General features: G+C 42.2%; 1 long non-coding RNA gene across 2 annotated transcripts in view; it reads right to left on the bottom strand.

Annotated features, from left to right (window-relative positions):
• Positions 1 to 3,840: 3,840 nt before the first annotated feature.
• LOC109490155 overlaps positions 3,841 to 18,376 on the bottom strand; it is a 20,896-nt gene continuing 6,360 nt past the window's right edge. For both annotated transcript variants that reach the window (XR_002143419.2, XR_004622186.1), the window contains exons 3-6: positions 13,971 to 14,113; positions 13,264 to 13,441; positions 9,019 to 9,165; positions 3,841 to 4,586 (exon numbers count right to left, since the gene is read on the bottom strand). This is a non-coding gene — a long non-coding RNA (uncharacterized LOC109490155). The remainder of the gene's footprint in view (positions 4,587 to 9,018; positions 9,166 to 13,263; positions 13,442 to 13,970; positions 14,114 to 18,376) is intronic.

The following is an 18,376-nucleotide window of genomic DNA, read 5'->3' on the forward strand; positions in this document are numbered from 1 at the left end:
TCAATCCCAGGACTCTCTGATCATGACCCAAGCCGAAACCAAGAGTCAGACACTTAACTGACTGTGCCACCCAAGAGCCCCTTCCCTAGTACTTTGAACCAAATAATTGATTTTTCATCTTGTTTTAAAATTTTTTATGAAAATGCCTATTTCTATATAAATTTCATGAGCAAATTGTGTTGAATCCCAGTTTGATTATTTCATAGATTTAGCTACACGAAAATAAAATATTACAGTTGGGAGTAGATACCCGATAGAGTGCTTCAAAAACAAATGTATTGGAGATTTTAGAGGAGAGTAAACTTTTAGAGAATAATAAATAAGTCGCTTTTAAATTATGAAAATAAAAAATGTATTTGCTTTGAACATTTTTGTCAAACAAAAACCAAGTTTTTTTCTAGAAGAAAAACTTGAAATATATGAAATGGTGGTTATTTAATTAGATTTATAAGAAAATGGTTTAATTCCTTTTATCATGTTCTGATCAAAGAAGGTTTCACAAAATGTATTTTACCAACTCCTCACTTTCTCAAATTCTAGATCATTTTTTGTTTTGGACAACCTTTGGGTCCTAATTCTTCCCTCTACCCTGGGGGAGTTATGCTACAACAAAATTCTCTACAGGAAGATTGCTGAACTCTGTTTTTTTCCAATTATATCAGTTAGTCTGGGTTTACCTGCAAGTAACAGAAAACATCAATTCAAATAAACTGAGAAGTATAGAAATTTATGATCTCACAACAAAAAATCAAGAAATAAGGAGTCCTTAGGCATAGTATAGATCTTCCTCAATTTATGATGGTGTTATAGCCTGATAAACCCATCGTAAGTTCAAAATATCATAATTGAAAATGCATTTAATACATTTAACCTATTCAACATCATAGCTTAGCCTAGCCCAACTTAAACATGCTCAGAACACTTATATTAGCCTACAGTTGGGCAAAAACATTTAACATAAAGCCTATTGTACAATAAGTGTTGACTATCTCATGTATTCATTGAATTCTGTACTGAAAGTGAAAAACAGAATGGTTGCATGGGTACAGAATGGTTTTAAGTGTATTGGTGGTCTATCCTTGTGAACTGTGGTTCATTGCCAATGTCTAGCAATGGTAGCTCTGACAAAATGAATCATTTATAATCCAGCACTTGGAGAAAATCACTGTTCATATTTTGGTAAATAAGCCTTTAAATGTTTTCCCATGCATATGCCTCATCTAGTATTTTTCTTTTTTAGATTTTGTTGATTTATTTAGCGAGAGAGGGAGATTGAGTGTGCATGAAGTGGGGGTGGTGGAGGCATAGGGTGATAGAATCTCAAGCAGATCATGCTGAGCAAGGAGCCCAACTCGGGGCTTGATCTTACCACCCTGAGATCATGACCTGAGCCAAAATCAAGAGTTGGACCCTTAACCTACTGAGTCATCCAGGCACCCCCCTCATCTAGTATTTTTTTTAAGATTTATTTATTTATTTATTTGAAAGAGAGAGAGAGAGAGAGAGAGCGCATGGTGGGGAAGGGCAGAGGGAGAGAGGGTCTTAGGCAGACTCTGCACAGAGCACAGAGCCAGATGCAGGGCTCAAACCCAGGACCCCGAGATCACAGCCTGAGCCGAAACTAAAAGTCGGATGCTCAACTGACTATGCGCCCAGGTGCCCCCCTCATCTAGTATTTTTACTGACATAATCAAGATCATTTCTTATAATATTATGTCATATTATTCGATACATTTCTATTCTTAAGCATTGATTTTAATAACTGTATGATATTCTATCAGCTAGATGTATCAATGCATTTAACCAAACCCCATTGTTTGAAATTGACATTGTTTATATTTTAGTGTGTTAAATGAAAACAAAAAAGTATAAAACATCCTTTTTTTTTTTTTAAGATTTTCTTTATTTATTTGACATTGATAGAGACAGCCAGCGAGAGAGGGAACACAAGCAGGTGGAGTGGGAGAGGAAGAAGCAGGCAGAACACCAGGATCACGCCCTGAGCCGAAGGCAGACGCTTAACAACTGAGCCACCCAGGCGCCCCTAAAACATCCTTTTTAAAAAAATGTTTTAAAACATTTTTAAAATTTAAATTCAATTAATTAACATATAATGTATTATTGGTTTCAGAGGTACAGGCCTGTGATTCATCAGTCATATAATACCCAGTGCTAATTACATCACATGTCCTTCTTAATGTCCATCATCCTGTTACCCATTCCCTCCACTCCCCTCCCCTCAAGCAACACTCAGTTTGTTTCCTATGATTAATTGTCTCTTATAGTTTGTCTCCCTCTCAGGTTTTGTCTTGTTCTATTTTTTTTTCTCTCTTCCCCTATGATCCTCTGTTTTCTTTCTTAAACAGACACATATCAGTGAGATCATATGGTAATTGTCTTTCTCTGACTGACTTATTTCACTTAGCATAATACCCTTTAGTTCCATCCACGTCATTGCGAATGGTAAGATTTCATTTTTTTGATGGCTGAGTAATATTCCATTGTATATATATATACCACATCTTCTTTATCCATTCATCTGTTGATGGACATCTGGTCTGGGTTCTTTCTATAGTTTGGCTATTGTGGACATTACTGCTATAAACATTGGGGTGCAGGTGCCCCTTCAGACCACTGCATTTGCATCTTTGGGGTAAATACCCAGTAGTGCAAGTGCTGGGTCATAGGGTAGCTCTATTTTCAACTTTTTGAGGAACCTCTATACTGTTTTCCAGAGTGGCTGCACCAGTTTGCATTCCCACCAACAGTGTAGGAGGGTTCCCCTTTCTCCTCATCCTTGCCAACATCTGTCATTTCCTGACTTGTTAATTTTAGCCATTCTGACTGGTGTGAGGCGGTATCTCATTGTGGTTTTGATTTGTGTTTCCCTGATGCCGAGTGATGTTGAGCATTTTTTCATGTGTCTTTTGGCCATTTGGGCATCTTCTTTGGAGAAATGTCTATTCATGTCTTCTGCCCATTTCTTGACTGGACTTTTTGTTCTTTGGGTTTGTTCTTGAGTTTGGTAAGTTCTTTATAGAGTTTGGATACTAGCCCTTTATCTGATATGTCATTTGCAAATATCTTCTCCCATTCTGTCAGTTGTCTTTTGGTTTTGCCGACTGTTTCCTTTGCTGTGCAAAAGATTTTATCTTGATGATGTCCCAATAGTTCATTTTTGCCTTTGTTTCCCTTGCCTTTGGAGATGTCTAGCGAGAAGTTGCTGCGGCCAAGGTCAAAGAGTTTGCTGCCTGCTTTGATGGATTCCTGTCTCATGTTTAAGTCTTTCATCCATTTTGAGTCTGTTTCTGTGTATGGTGTAAGGAAATGGTCTAGTTTCATTCTTCTACATGTGGCTGTCTAATTTTCCCAACACTATCTGTTGAAGCCTCTTTTTTGTTGTTGTTGTTGTTTTTTTTAAGAGATTTCACTTATTTATTTGAGAGAGAGAGTGAGCAAGAGAACACAAGCAGGGGCAGCAGCACAGGAAGAAGCAGGCCTCTCGCTGAGCAGGGAGCCCAATGCGGGACTCAATCTCAGGACCCTGGGATTATGACCTGAGCCAAAGGCCAATGCTTAACCTACTGAGCCACCCAGGCACCGGAGAGATACATGTTTTAATTAACTTTGCCTTTTAGTTTTACAGTATGATGTTGTTGACCCTGTAAGTTGTTTTTTTTTTTTAAAGATTTATTTATTTGACAGAGATAGAGACAGCCAGCGAGAGAGGGAACACAAGCAGGGGGAGTGGGAGAGGAAGAAGCAGGCTCATAGCGGAGGAGCCTGATGTGGGGCTCGATCCCATAACGCCGGGATCACGCCCTGAGCCGAAGGCAGATGCTTAACGACTGAGCCACCCAGGCGCCCTGACCCTGTAAGTTTTTAAATTTAATGTACTTAGATCTATCACTCTTCTCCTTTAGCCTTCTATTCAGTGATAATACCAAGAAAGACCTTACCTATCCCAAGTACATAAATATCCACAAATATTTTTTTCCAGTAAGTTTTTAGATTGAATGTTACTGACATAAGTTAATGGACCACATCAGATGAGCAAAAATAAATTTGTCAATCTCATTGCTCCTTGATCCTCCCCCCATAACTTCAGAGTTAAAAAAGCAAACCACACTTTATTTAAATAAATCAATAAGCAAGCAAACAACACAGACACCATATATAGATCAAAAATAAACAAACAAACAAACAAATAAATAAATAAATATCTCAGGAGAATGAGGGTGGAAAAGTTAACGTTCCAGAGATGAAAATTACTCTTAGAGAAATAATCAACTCCCACTTTCCAGGGATTCAGACCTGGGAATCAGTACCAGTAGTAACAAGCTGAACTAATTTTGACCATAATGCCTGAGGGCCAAGAGAAAACGCAACATAGTCTCTGTAGAACCCTGACCCCAGGGCACATGCAGATTGATTGATTAATGTCAGTACCTCTAATTCTCTTCGGAAGAATTCCATTTAGAAGCCAAAGATCATTAAACTGAAGTCTAGCACACTTTCCTTTGCCTATTTTAAACATGAGTTGGTAAGGATAGAGACGTAGAGGACAGTTGAATGTTGCTCCATGCCTAGAACAAAAGCAGCACACGTATTATGTTAAATCATTTCTAAGTTGTGTTACAATATTGATGATTTGATGATCTCATTCCTCCAACACAGAGCTGCTTGGAGGCAGAAGACAGAAGCCTGCAAGAAAAAAAGAGAAGTGCCTAACATGTGACACTCATAAGTAGTCAGACAAATTAAAATAATAGTATTAAAATAATTCAAGATTTCCCATCCCCCTAATCCCAGATGTGAAATGCTTTAGGAGAAGGGAAACCAAGTTGTGTTTAGATATATTTTCTTTCATCTTTTGTTATATTCCATTATTTCACTTGAGGATTCAGGCCCTATAGGAAAAGCAGAAATAAAGAGTGCAAATCTTTCAAGCATTTTTGAAATAAATTATCTGGTGTAATGACTTTATTTGCATTCTAGGCACAGTGGAGCAGGCTAAGAACCCTACTGTTTATTACCTGTCAGAAGACTTCTACCCAGACATCATTCTGATTTTTTTTTAAGTCAGAAAACTTTCAAACATCTAAAATACTTCATTTCCAAAAATTACATTTTACTCAGATTTTCAAGAACGTGCCTATTATGCCACATGAGATAGAGCTGTGTTTTGTAGATCATAGGGAAAAAAAGGATTTTAAAAGATTTAACAAAATTATTGGACACTATGCCGCACATAACCCATTGTTTCTCTAGTTACGCATTTCTTCTTTTGTTTTTTTTTCCAGTTAAGAATTTCTGCCTTCAGAATAAAAGCTACACTTCCCCCACATAAGGCATTCTGCTACTTGTCTAGGGACTTTTCCCCTTTTTTGTGTGTGTGTTTGCGTGCAGCTTTTTCACTTCCACTTTTCTCTGCATTTTGGAACCTGGGTTATTTTTTAAAGTCCTTCTTGCAAAGAATGTTGATGACCCAACATGAAAAAGTGAGTAATCCAAAAAATAAAACTTAGCAACTTCAAATCATTTTTGGAGACCCCCTCTACTCACACTGACATCAGTACTATATGTTTTCATCTTCTAGAGATTGAATTCAGGAGCTGAGATATCCCGTGTCTTCTCTCAATCATATCACATTAACTTTTAGAGCTGAGTCCTTTCATTCTTTTGGTTGACTAACAGATAATTAACCTTAACGTTGACAATTACACTCACTATGCTGACATAGATGGCTTCTATAATTTTTCAATACAAGATGAGGTTTCCTGGATGAAATTTCAATTTGGTAGTTGCATTAAGCACTCTTTTCTTTTTCTTTTTCTTTCTTTTTTTTTTTTTTTTTAAAGATTTATTTGTTTGAGAGAGAGAGAAAGAGAGAGAGCATAAGTCTGGGAAGGGGCAGAGGAAGAGGGAGAGAATCTCAAGGCAACTCCCTGCTGAGCCTGGGCACAGAACCTGATGCAGGGCTTGATCTCACGATCCTGAGACCATCACCTCAGCCGAAATCAAGAGTTGGCCACCCAACCAACTGAGCCACCCGGTGCCTCTGGATTGAGCACTCTTAGGTGCACCATTGAGTGAAGTGCTGCAGCTTTCAAAAAAAGTTCCATGGGACTGTTAAACGTGCTTTATTATTTTTTTAAATTTTTATTTATTTTAAGTAATCTCTACCCCCAACATGGGGCTTGAACTCATGACCCCAAGGTCAAGAGTCACCTGCTCTTCCAGCTGAGCCACCCAGGTACCCCTATAAACATGCTCTATAAAGCATTTGTTACAAATGTGTTCTGCCAGATCTTACCTGATATGCTTTTTAAGGAGAAAGCTCTGAATAATTGAAATTGTCCCTTTACACACATACATCTCTGAAAGTAAACAGTAATTGCCAGGGGCTGGGCAGGATTGGGGGAAAAATAGGGAGTGACTGCTGATGGGTATGTGGTTTCTTTTTACAGTGATGAAAATGTTCTGGAATTGGATAGTAGTGATGGTTGCACATGGTAAATGTCCTAAAAACCACTGAATAGTATACTTTAAAAGAGGGCAGGTTCTAGTACGTGAATTATATCTCAATTAAAAACAAAAAGAATGAAGTGTCTTTGGGGAATTTCTTTCTGAGGAGTTTACACACAGTTTTAAAGAAGATCACTACATTCTTTTCTGAAAAGATATCTGCATGTTTGCATAAAGCAGAATGAGTAATGTATACAAACCTTATGCCTTGTTTGGAAAAGGTGCTGTCTCACCCCTGCTTTAATCTTTTAGGAGTAGCTTATCCCTTTGTTTTAGGATCAAAGGGTAGCTGGGCAAGAACCATTGTCTAGCAAAGATTAATGGGGTTAAGTCCCAGGAAGCCTGGAAGAGGGGGCTCAACCTCTGCCATAGGAATCCCAAGAAAGGAAATATACAGGGTTCAGGGAACGATTCCAGCTCCCAGAGCAAAAAGCCTAGAAATACCCCATGTAGACTCAGCCATAGGCCCTGCGCACCCCCTTTTGTTTGTCCCTTTGGTACTGTTACACAGGCATAACTGGGCTCAAGAGTTCCAGAAACACGAAGCTTTCCAGTTCAGGAGTGGGTGTGAACAGTGTTTGGTCACTGTGTTCCATAGAGAATAAAATGGCAGGTCCAGGAAGGCTTTTGATTTGTGGTGCTGAACTTTCTTCTCATTATAATGAAAAGACCCACAGGTTAGTCTGGCCTAGAAAGGGGAGCCGCCCAGATTTCGGTATGTGTAGGTAGTGTAAGGTCTTTCTCTGATCTCACTGCCTGAACTGACTTCTCTTCTCATCTTTGCCTTTCCCAATCCTATTCATCCTTCAAGATTGGTCCAGGAGTTGCCTCCATCACCACTCCTTCTTTACCTGTAATGGTTAAGAAAGGATGTGGGCTCTGGAGATAGTCTCCTGTGTTCACATGTTGACCCTGTGACTTGTAACTGTGAGCAAGCCATTTTCTCTCTCTGTACCAGTTTCCTCATACGTAACAATAATACAGTTTCTGGAGTTAGACGTTTTTTGTTTTTGTTTTTTTTTGAGCCACTCAGGCGCCCCTGGAGTTAGACTTCTTGAGTATGAATCTAAGCTTTGCCGTTTAACTATTGTGGAGCCTTGAACACTTTCCTAAATGGTTTTGTTCTTTGGTTTCTCCTTTTATTTTTTTTTTCTTTAAGATTTATTTATTTGAGAGAGAGAGAGAGAGAGATCAGGAGCAGGAGGGGCAGATGGAGAGAGAGAATCTCAAGTAGACTTCCCACTCAGCACAGAGCCCAATGTGGGGCTCATACTCACGACTGTAAGATCATGACCTGAACTAAAATCAAGAGTCAGATGCTCAATCGACTGAGCAATGCTGGCTCACCAAAGTTTCTCCTTCTTTAAAATGGGGATAGGGGCACCTGGGTGGCATAGTCGTTAAGCGTCTGCCTTCGGCTCAGGGCATGATCCTGGCGTGCTGGAATTGAGCCCCATGTCAGGCTCCTCCACTGGGAGCCTGCTTCTCCCACTCCCCTTGCTTGTGTTCCCTCTCTCGCTGGCTGTCTCTCTCTCTCTCTCTCTCTGTCGAATGAATAAATAAAAAAATCTTAAAAAAAAAATAAAATGGGGATAATAAATAACATGTACCTCTATCTCAAAGGGTTCAAGGAGGTTTAAAATAATCCACATACAGCACATGGAGGAGAATCGGACATATAGCAAAAGCTGAGATATTTGTTATAATAATATTATTATCATTTCCTTAGAACTACCTATCCCACTCCAGATAAGTGAGTCCCCCAAAGCCATATTTCTATCATGGACAGTAAACCCATGTTACAATTGACTGGACCAGAGGAACAACTCAAGCTGGCTGAGCCAATCAGATTCCTCTGCTTAAGAATTTTAGCAAGTGAGGGGTGCTTGGGTGGCTCAGTCAGTTGAGTGCCAGACTCTTGATTTTGGCTCAGGTCATGATCTCAGGGTCCTGGGATCAAGCCCCACATCAGGATCCACATTCAGCAAGGATCTGCTTGAGGATTCTCTCTCTCACTCTCCCCCCTCTGCCCTTCCCCCCCCAAAATAAATAAATAACTCTTTTTAAAAAAAAGAATTTTAGCAGAGACATGTAGAGACAGAGTTGGAAGCTGAGTCAGTTTAATGGCAGGGCCTATCATAAGAGACAAGCACCCCAGAACACTGCTGCTGAGATCCCAGGTGCTGTTCTGACCCTTCCCCTTTAGGAAGTCTGATGATTTGACTTCTCTTTATATTCAGGGAAATACTCCAGTAGTTTTCCAGTAACATCTCCCTTTTTGGTTAAGCTTTTGGTTACTCGTAAAAAAAAATTTTCAATTAATACTAATATATGTACTTTTGTATTAGTTATTGTGTGTGCGCGCGCGTGTGTGTGTGTGTATCAAGTTTAGTGGTTAAGAGCCATATTAGTTCAGATCATGCTAGGTGCTTTAATAGTAAAAGCCAAAACCTAAATGGAGGAACCCTGTGTGATTTATTTCTTACTTACGCGAATGTATCTGGCAGTAGGGGAGAGTTTGGGAGTGGATTCCCTGTGGTATGTAGGTATTCAGGAGCTCCGGCTCGTCCCATCTTCTGGTTCTGACATCCCTTTTAGGACAGTCATAAAGGTCACAGAATTCAGAGAATCTGTAATCTGGTTGGGAAAGAAATTCACATCTTTATTTTCTGTAGCTTTTATTGTAGGCAACAAACCACAGTAGTATTCAAGACTTTGCCACCAAGAGAAATTACAGATATTTTCATGTTATATTACAGATGTTACAAAGTCTTTAAATAATGTTTATGCTCACTGCTATTACTAGACTTACCACTAGATCTAATTATTTAATGTGTTAATTTAAAAAACCCATATGTTATTGTATCACAATTTTAAAAAATCCCAATACCTATATTTCAATATGACTTATTTTCTTTTTAATCCTCTTTTATGCATTTAAAACATTATTCTGAAATTCTACAAAATACTTGACTGATACTCCTCGAAAATACCTTTCAAAGGTCATTAAAAAAAGGGAAAACAGGGGCGCCTGACTGGCTTAGTCAAAAGAGCATGTGACACTTGACCTCAGGGTCATGGATTTGAGTCCTACATTGGGTGCAGAGATTACTAAAAAAAAAATAATAATTAAAAAAAAGGGAAATACAGACACTGTCACAGACCAAAGGATACTGAGAAGACTTTTTTTTTTAAATTATATTTATTTATTTGTCAGAGAGAGAGAGAGAGAGAGAGAGAGCACAAGCTGGTGGAGCAGCAGGCAGAGGGAGAAGCAGGCTCCTGCTGAGCAGGGAGCCAGATGCCGGACTGGACCCCAGGACCCTGGGATCCTGACCTGAGCCAAAAGCAGACGCTCAACAGACTGAACCACACAGAGATCCCAGACGCTAAGAAGACTTAACAATTACATGCAACATGGTATGTTGGATTAGATCCTGGAACAGAAAAAGGACATTAATGGAAAATGAGTTCAATCCGAATAAAGTCTGGTGTTTAGTTAAAGATAATATACTAATATTGGTTTCTTTTTTTTTTTTTTAAGATTTTATTTATTTATTTGACAGAGAGAGACAGCCAGTGAGAGAGAGAACACAAGCAGGGGGAGTGGGAGAGGAACAAGCAGGCTCCCAGCAGAGGAGCCTGATGCGGGGCTCGATCCCAGAATGCGGGATCACGCCCTGAGCTGAAGGCAGATGCTTAACGACTGTGCCACCCAGGCGCCCCAGTGCTGGTTTCTTAGTTTTAGCAAATGTACCTCAGTAATGTAAGATGGTAAGTTTGGAGGACACTGAAACTGAGTGGGGAGTGTAAGGAAATTCTCTCTACTATTGCAATGGACTGAATGTTTATGTCCCCCCGCCCCACACCCAATCCATATGTTGAAATCTTAATGCCCCATGTGATGGTATTAAGAGGTGGTTTCTTTGGGAGGTGATTAGTGCCTCCCATGACTGGGATTAGTGCCCCTATAGAGGAGGCCCCAGAAAGACCCCTCACCCCTTCTGCCATGTGAAGCTGCTGTAAGAAGACAGCTGTCTCTAAGGAAGCGAGCCCTCACCAGACACCGAATCTGCTAGTGCCTTGGTCTTGGACTTCTCAGCTTCCAGAATTGTGCAAAATAAATCTCTGTTGTTTAAAAGCCATCATCTGTGATATTTTGTTACAGTGGCCCAAATGGACTAAGACACTATCTTTGCAACTTCTCTGTAAATCTAAAATTATTCCAAAATAAATAGTTTATTAAAAATGGGGAGGGGGAACACTTTCCTCCCCAGTGCACTGCCACTTTGTTGGGCGGCCCCCCGGGCTATGCACATTTGAACTTTGGGCCCTCCCTAGTGTGTGATTAGTGAACCACAAAGAGAAATCTCAGAAAACGCGATGCTTTTTGTGTATTATCCAAGTTACCGCGTGAATTTTGTCTGTAGTTATTACCCATTCAATCCTTCGTTTCTCAAATGGAAACAGCTGTAAAGAGGATTCTTGAAGCCTGAATTTTTAAGATGTATATTTTGTTAAGTGTCTTCTCTAAAGTGTCTTCTCTATTTTTTTTTGGCTTTTGAATAACAAACTATTTCTCATTTCTAAAAAAAAAAAGTGTGGGGGGTGCATCTGGGTGGCTCCATCAGGTAAGCATCTGACTCTTGATTTCGGCTCAGGCGATGATCTCAGGGTCGTGAGATCCAGCCCCGAGTTGGGCTCCATGCTCAGAGGGGAGTCTGCTTGAGATTCTCTCTCTCTCTCTCTCTCTCCCTCTTCCTCTGCCCTTCCCCCTGCTGTCTCTCTCAAATAAATAAATAAAATCTTAAAAAAAAAAAGCAGCATGATTCTGAAAAAGGATTCAGGTATCCATAGCACAAAAGGATTAGTGCCTGCCCTAGGGCCTCAGATGCTATTGAACAAGGGCAGAGAGCTTGCCAGGCTCAAGTGGGAAGCTTCTGTGGGCCGGGCCTAGTGGTAGGAACATCTCTTCTGCCTATGTTCAGTCACATGGTCTGTCCTGACACAAGAAGGTCCGGGAATGACAGTAACTCCCAGACTGGGTGGCAACTCTGCACTGTGGAAGAGCACACGACCAGCTAGCCATCTACCACGCGAGTTCTGGCAGTGGAGTTACAGACTTCCTGTCTCTCAGTGAGGATTCTAATAGGAAACAGATGTCACACTCAAATTAAGAGATTCAAGGAGGGTTCGCTTACAGAGAGAAAAAGTTCAAACGTGAGGGTGACAATAAGGCAGGACCAGGGCCAGCAGAACCCAGGCCAGTAGAAGCCCCAAAGCATTGAGATCTCGAGGGCAGGAAGCCTGCCATCCCAGTAGTAAGGAGTCCTTAATGGATCCTCAACAGATAGTTTTCATTAAGTTGCAATAAAATGGAATGAAAAAGCTGGGAAATATATTATAAAGCCAGGCTGACCTTGAGCAGAAAAGTTAAAGAATAACTTCTTTAAGTGCAAAGACTTGAATCAGATAGAACTCATTTTGAGTTCTAGCTTCTCCACTTAATAAAATAGGACTTGCTTCTGTAAATATTAAAATATTGAATAGAAATACATTCCTGAGTTTTAGTCCCTGCCTTTCCATCCCTGGCCTGAGCCTTGAGGCTTACTGCCCCAGGGCAAGAGAGAGCAGTCACTTGCCCTTAGTTGCAGGATACTTGGCTGATGGAGGAGTTAGAACATAGAACTCCCCTGACAATGTAAACCAGAGATTCCTGCCTGCTCCTAAGCTCTTGCTGGGAGGCTGGAGTGGAGAGGGAGACAGTGGCTCCAACCCTCTTCAGCCCTGATGGGGGGGGAGAGAAAGAAAGAGAAGAGGAGGGCATAAACAGACACACAGGTCCTGATTTCCCATCTTCAGACTCTAGGTCTGAAGGAACAAGGGCCTGACTTACTGATGCACATGCTGGTAATAGGGAGACACTGTTGTTCTGAGCGTGGAGCCTGAGCTCAACTCAGGGCTTGAACTCACAACCCTGGGATCAAGAGTCGGATGCTTAACCTACTGAGCCACCCAAGTGCCCTGAGAGACTCTTGTTCTTGATCAGTTTGAGGACTCAGAGGTGAGTTGTCCGGAGGGCTGCCCCCATGCTTACCGGGTAGTTCAGCCCTATCAGGCAGAAAGAAGCCTTGAGGTTTAGTTTTCCTTGCGATATGGTTGAGGCCCAGAAGTTTCCCCACTCCTCAGCCCTTCCTGGAAGGCAGAAGACAGCTCAGTTGGGTGCCAGTCTGCCTTCCATGTGTAAGGCACCCAGCAGGTACTGGGTGTGTTAGCTACGGTAGAGATGCTCTGAGGACTCAGACAAAACTTCTAAAAGGTCTATACAGTGCCTTCTCCATGCCTAGAGATCGTGGAACAGAGCAGCTCCTACCCCCGCCCCCTCTTCCTGTCTCCATCTCTCCCCTGCCCCACACCCCACCCTTGCCCCAGCGGGGAAGATTTTGGTCTGAGCCTTCCGAGAAGCAGAGAGTTGGGCCAAACGACCTCTTGAGGTTTCTTTCTGCTTTTTGATTCAGCAGATGTGTTGAATTATTCACTCTTTTGTATTCCACAACCACATTTTTTAGTCACTTCTCTGACCTTGCTGTTTACACAATTTCCTTTGCCTTGCAGTTTCTAAAAAGGAAAGCCAGAACACGCGTCCTCATTTTAAGGGCATATTGGCAGCATCTATTAAATTCTAAATTATTAAAGACAATTCTCTCCCCCTCTCGCATTTAATTGAACCCGTACCTTGCATAAACTTGGTGTGGGAGGATCTCCGAAATTTGGGTGAAGACCACCCTCACCTGCCACAGGATTCCACACAAGACAGAGATCGCAGTAATTGTCAAGGTCTGGTCTGGGGCAGGAGTGTGGTGCCCTCGACGATGTGAGAGGCATTCAGTCTGGCTGGTGGATCCATGAGGGGCTGTGGAGGAGAGATTCACCAAACGCTCTTCTTTCTTTTCCCTGGCCATTCAAAGAGACTACATTACCCAGATACCACAGAGATTGGAGCTAAGTCAAATAGGATGTGAGTGAAAAAGATGTGCACAGGGCTTCCTGTGAAAAACCTCTTTAATGATTGTATTCGTTTTTCCTACTGCTTCTGTGACAAATTACCACAGACTTAGTTACCTAAAACAACACAGTTTTGTTCTCTTAACTTCTAGTGGCCGTGAGTCGGAAATCGGTTTCACCGGGCTAAAGTCAGGGTGCTCACAGAGCTGGTTCCTCCTGGAAGATCTAGTGGGAAATCCATTTCCTTGCTTTTTTTCTGGAAGCTGCCTGCATGCTCTGGCACATGGCCCCTTCCTCACCCCAACATCTTGGATCCTCACATCTCCTCCTTCCACCTTTGACCTTCTTGCCTCCCTCTTATGAGGATGCTAGTGATTTCACTTAGAAACCACCCAGATAATCCAGGATAATCTCCCCATCTTAAGATCCTTACTCACATCTACAAAGTCCCTTTTGCGATGTAAGATAACATTCCCAGAGTCTGGAGAGTGACGTGGGCATCTCTGGTGACTCATATTCAGCCTACTGCTGTGATCCTCCTACTTTGTCTGTCTTTCCACACCTGCCGAGAACGATGAAGCTGAAAGAGATGGGAAAGTCCCATCAGAGAAGGCCAGGTGGCTGAGTGACTGGGTAGAACACAGTTCCCTGCTGACTACACTGGACTGTGAAATGAGGGAGAAGAATATTTTATTGTGGTGAGCCACTGTGGTTAGCTGAATTATTGGCCCCGATGCTTTAACCCCCACCCATGTCAACACCTTTGCAACGGCCTCATTGTGGGCAGAGTGCACTTCCTAGCCCTTTGACTTTGGGCTTGACAATGTGGCTTGCTTTGGCCACTAGCATGTGAGTGGAGTGACTGACAGTGTGCTCCGGCCTTAAAGGTCACTTGTGCATCTGCATGCTCTGGTTTGCCTCTGCCATTGCCACGGGCCCAGTCTAATGCTTCAACATGGAATGGTGGTTGCTCTCCACCAATAAATGTCAGGATGGCTTACTAGATAGCAAAGGTTAACTAACATAACTACTGAGATTTTAATTTGTTTATGACAGGCAGTGAGACTAAAGCAGGGGCTAGGAGAATAACTGAGTGAGGGAGGTGGAAGAATGGAATGCCAGGGCCAGACAGAGGGGAGATGGAATCTATTATTTCAGCAGAGTAGAAGTTCCTGGTGACAGCAAGGTCAGGGTATAACGGTGAAGGGAGGGGCTCAATAAATCGAGGCATTGTCACTGGAGATGAGCAGATCAAAGAGAGTGACAGAACTTGAGTTGGAATGGAAGACTGACTGCAAGCCAAGGGCCTGAGCCACCACTGGATAAGGGGGGCTGGTCTGGGAAGCTAAACATCAGGTAGGTAACTTTGGAAAGAAGAAAATTCAGAAATGCTAGAATGAGCCCATGAAGAGTACTAGGAGTGGGAGACCGCCTCCAAACTTCCGTTGTATGGAAACCAGGGAAGGGTGAAGCCATTGGGAGGTGACGTCTTACTTAGAAAGATCAGCTGTGCTTGATCTCAGTTGCCTGGTTTAGTCCCCCAGAAAAGAAGGAGAAGAAAGGCAGTGGGGATGGGAAGGCTTCATTAAACCACAAATGTGAGATTATACTGAAGCTTAGGCTGAGTGAACCAAAGCCTGGCTGGGTACCTCGACAAGGCCTGAATTAAGTGCAAAAGCAAAAGTATCTCCCACTGGCACATTGATTGGATAACTGCTTTTGTATCAATTAGCACATTATTTCATAAAATTTAGGATAAGACATAATGTATGTCAACTATAATTCAATAAGAAATATTAAAAAATAGGGGCGCCTGGGTGGCACAGCAGTTAAGCGTCTGCCTTCCTCAGGGCATGATCCCGGTGTTGTGGGATCGAGCCCCACATCAGGCTCCTCTGCTATGAGCCTGCTTCTTCCTCTCCCACTCCCCCTGCTTTGTGTTCCCTCTCTCGCTGGCTGTCTCTATCTCTGTCGCATAAATAAATAAAATCTTTAAAAAAAAAAAAAGAAATATTAAAAAATAAAAAGGGCTAGAGGGGTGCCTGGGGGCTCAGTTGGTAGACCATGTGACTCTTGATCTCAGGGTCGTGAGTTCAAGCCTCATGTTAGGCATGGAGCCTACTTAAAAAATTAATTAATTAATTAATTAAAAGGCAAGGAATAGCATGAGAGTATTTTGCATGTCCTTTGTAGAAATTAAGTGTACTAATAAACTAATACACTAATTAAGGGTACTAATACAATAATAAATGGGCTTGATGTTTGAGTGCTCCTGAAAAGGATCTGGAAGTGCTCAAAACCTTCTTCTTCTTGCAGTCTGAAGACATCCCGAGGATATTAAGTTAATTTTCCAGCGAAGTGGATATAAGCGCCCCCTGAAACAGAGCATGGCTTCCTGTCCTCCTAACGGGGGGCGCTGCAGTGGCACAATTCTAATTCCAAGTAATCTACCCACTGTGGTAGGCGGAGCGATGGCCTCCGAAGAGCTGTGTGTCCTGATCTCTAGACCCTGGGAAAGTGCTACCTTCCAAGGCAAAGGAGAGTTAAGTTTGCAGATGGAATTAGGTTTGTTCATCAGTTGGCCTTAAGAGGAGGAGATGATCCTGAATTATATTAGGTGGCCCGGTATAATCAATCACAAGGCTTCTTGTAAGTGAAAGAAGAGACCCCGCGAGGTGGCAGCATGAAAAAGACCTGGCCCAATGTTTCTGGAAGGGGGCCATGAGCCAAGGACTGCAGGCAGCCTTGGCAGGGAAAAGGCAATGCAGCAGATTCTTCCCTAGAGCCACCAGAAGGAATGCAGCCTTGCCGACACCTTGATTTTAGCCCCGTGAGACTCCTTTTCACTTCTGAGCTCCCAAACCGGAAGGTAATAGTCCTTTCCTCACACGTCCTTATCAATACTCAGCTGAAAACTTGATGGGAACCCTCTTCAGATGTTTGGAGCTCGCTCTCTCTTTCTGTGCAGCCAGTCTCTCTGGCACCTTGCCCTGAAAATTCCAGCCACCTGGGTCTTCTCAACTTCTCAACTCTGTCTCCTTCACTCGGGGAGACTGCAGAACCCAAGCCAGCTTCCCCTCCTCTGCGCCACTGCCTGGAAACGGCCCAGGCAGTAAGCCGGAACGACCACAGACTTCATCTTTTTATTTCCCTTCAGAGATCATTGTTCTCTGCTGCCTCTTGTCCAATGTCTGAAACTGTTGTTTCAATTTTTTTTTGCCCCGTTTAAAACAACGTTTAAGGCAGGCAGCGAATTTGGTTCCTCTTACTTCATCATGGCAGAAAGCGGAAGTCGCGGGAGCCATACTTCAATCACAGATGGGCTATTTTTCCCTGAACAAGTTCCTTAGCCTCTCAGACCTCACTTTCTCCAGTGATTTTTTTTTAATGGCCTACTTTTTGAGCAGTTTTAGGTTTATAACAAAGTTGAGTGGAAGTTACAAAGATTCCCCAAATACTCCCTGCCCCTACACGTGCACAGCCTCCCCCATTCTCAACATGCCCCACCAGAGTGGTACGTTTGGTACAACTGGTGAATGCGCACTGACGCATCATTACCACACAGGGTCCACAGCGTAGAGTACGGTGTGCTTTCTGTGTTGTATATGCTGTGGGTTTGGACAAATATATAATGCCAAGTATCCACCATTATGGTATCATACAGAGTAGTTTCACTACCCCAAAATCCTCTGTGCTCCACCTATTCATCTCTCCCCACCGCCCTCCACCCCCAACCCCTGGCAACCACTGATCTTACTGTCTCCGTAGTTTTGCCTTTACCAGAATGTCACAGAGATGGAATCATACAGCATGTACCTTTTCTTTTTACTGTATTTTTATTTTTTTGAGAGAGAGAGAGAGAACATGAGTGGGGGGAGGGGCCAAGGGAGAAGCAGGCTCCCTGCTGAGCAGGAGCCAGATGCGGGGCTCAATCCCAGGACCCTGAGATCATGACCTGAGCTGAAGGCAGATGCTTAACTGACTGAGCCACCGAGGTGCCCCAGTATGTACGTTTCCAGATTGGCTTCTTTCATTTAGTAATATACACGTAAGCTTCCTCCATGTCTTTTCATGGTTTGGTACTCCATTGTCTAGATGTCTCCCAGTTCATCCATTCACCCACTGCAGGATGTCTTGGTCGTTTCCAGGTTTGGGCAAGAATGAACAAGCTACTATAAATAGCTGTGTGTAGGTTTTCATGTGTGCATAGCTTTCACCTCCTTTGGGTAAATACCAAGGAGTACTTTTGCTGAATCCTATGGCAAGAGTATTTTTAGTTTTGTAAGAAACTGCCAAACTGTCTTCTAAAGTGGCATTCCCACCAGCAGTGAATGGGAGCTCCTTTTGCTCCATATTCTCACCATCATTTGGTGTTGGAAATGTTCAGATTTTGGCCATCTGTAGTGGTATCTCGCTGTTGGTTTTTATTTGCATTTCCCCGATGACATATGATGTGGGACATGTAGATCATATGCCATCTGCATATCTTCTTTGGTGAGGTATCTGTTAAGGCCTTTGGCTCATTTTTGGATCAGGTTGTCTGTTTCTTATTGTTGAGTTTTAAGTGTTCTCTGTATTTTGGAAAACAGGGTTTGTTTTTTTTTTAGAGAAATGTCTTTTGCAAATAGTTTCTTTCAGTCTGGGGCTTATCTCTTCNTGTTAAGGCCTTTGGCTCATTTTTGGATCAGGTTGTCTGTTTCTTATTGTTGAGTTTTAAGTGTTCTCTGTATATTTTGTAAAACAGGGTTTTTTTTTTTTTAGAGAAATGTCTTTTGCAAATAGTTTCTTTTAGTCTGGGGCTTATCTCTTCATTTTCTTTCTTTCTTTCTTTTTTATTTATTTT

The sequence above is a fragment of the Ailuropoda melanoleuca genome, chromosome 20 (assembly GCF_002007445.2).
Source record: "Ailuropoda melanoleuca isolate Jingjing chromosome 20, ASM200744v2, whole genome shotgun sequence".
NCBI classification, from domain to species: Eukaryota; Metazoa; Chordata; class Mammalia; order Carnivora; family Ursidae; genus Ailuropoda; species Ailuropoda melanoleuca.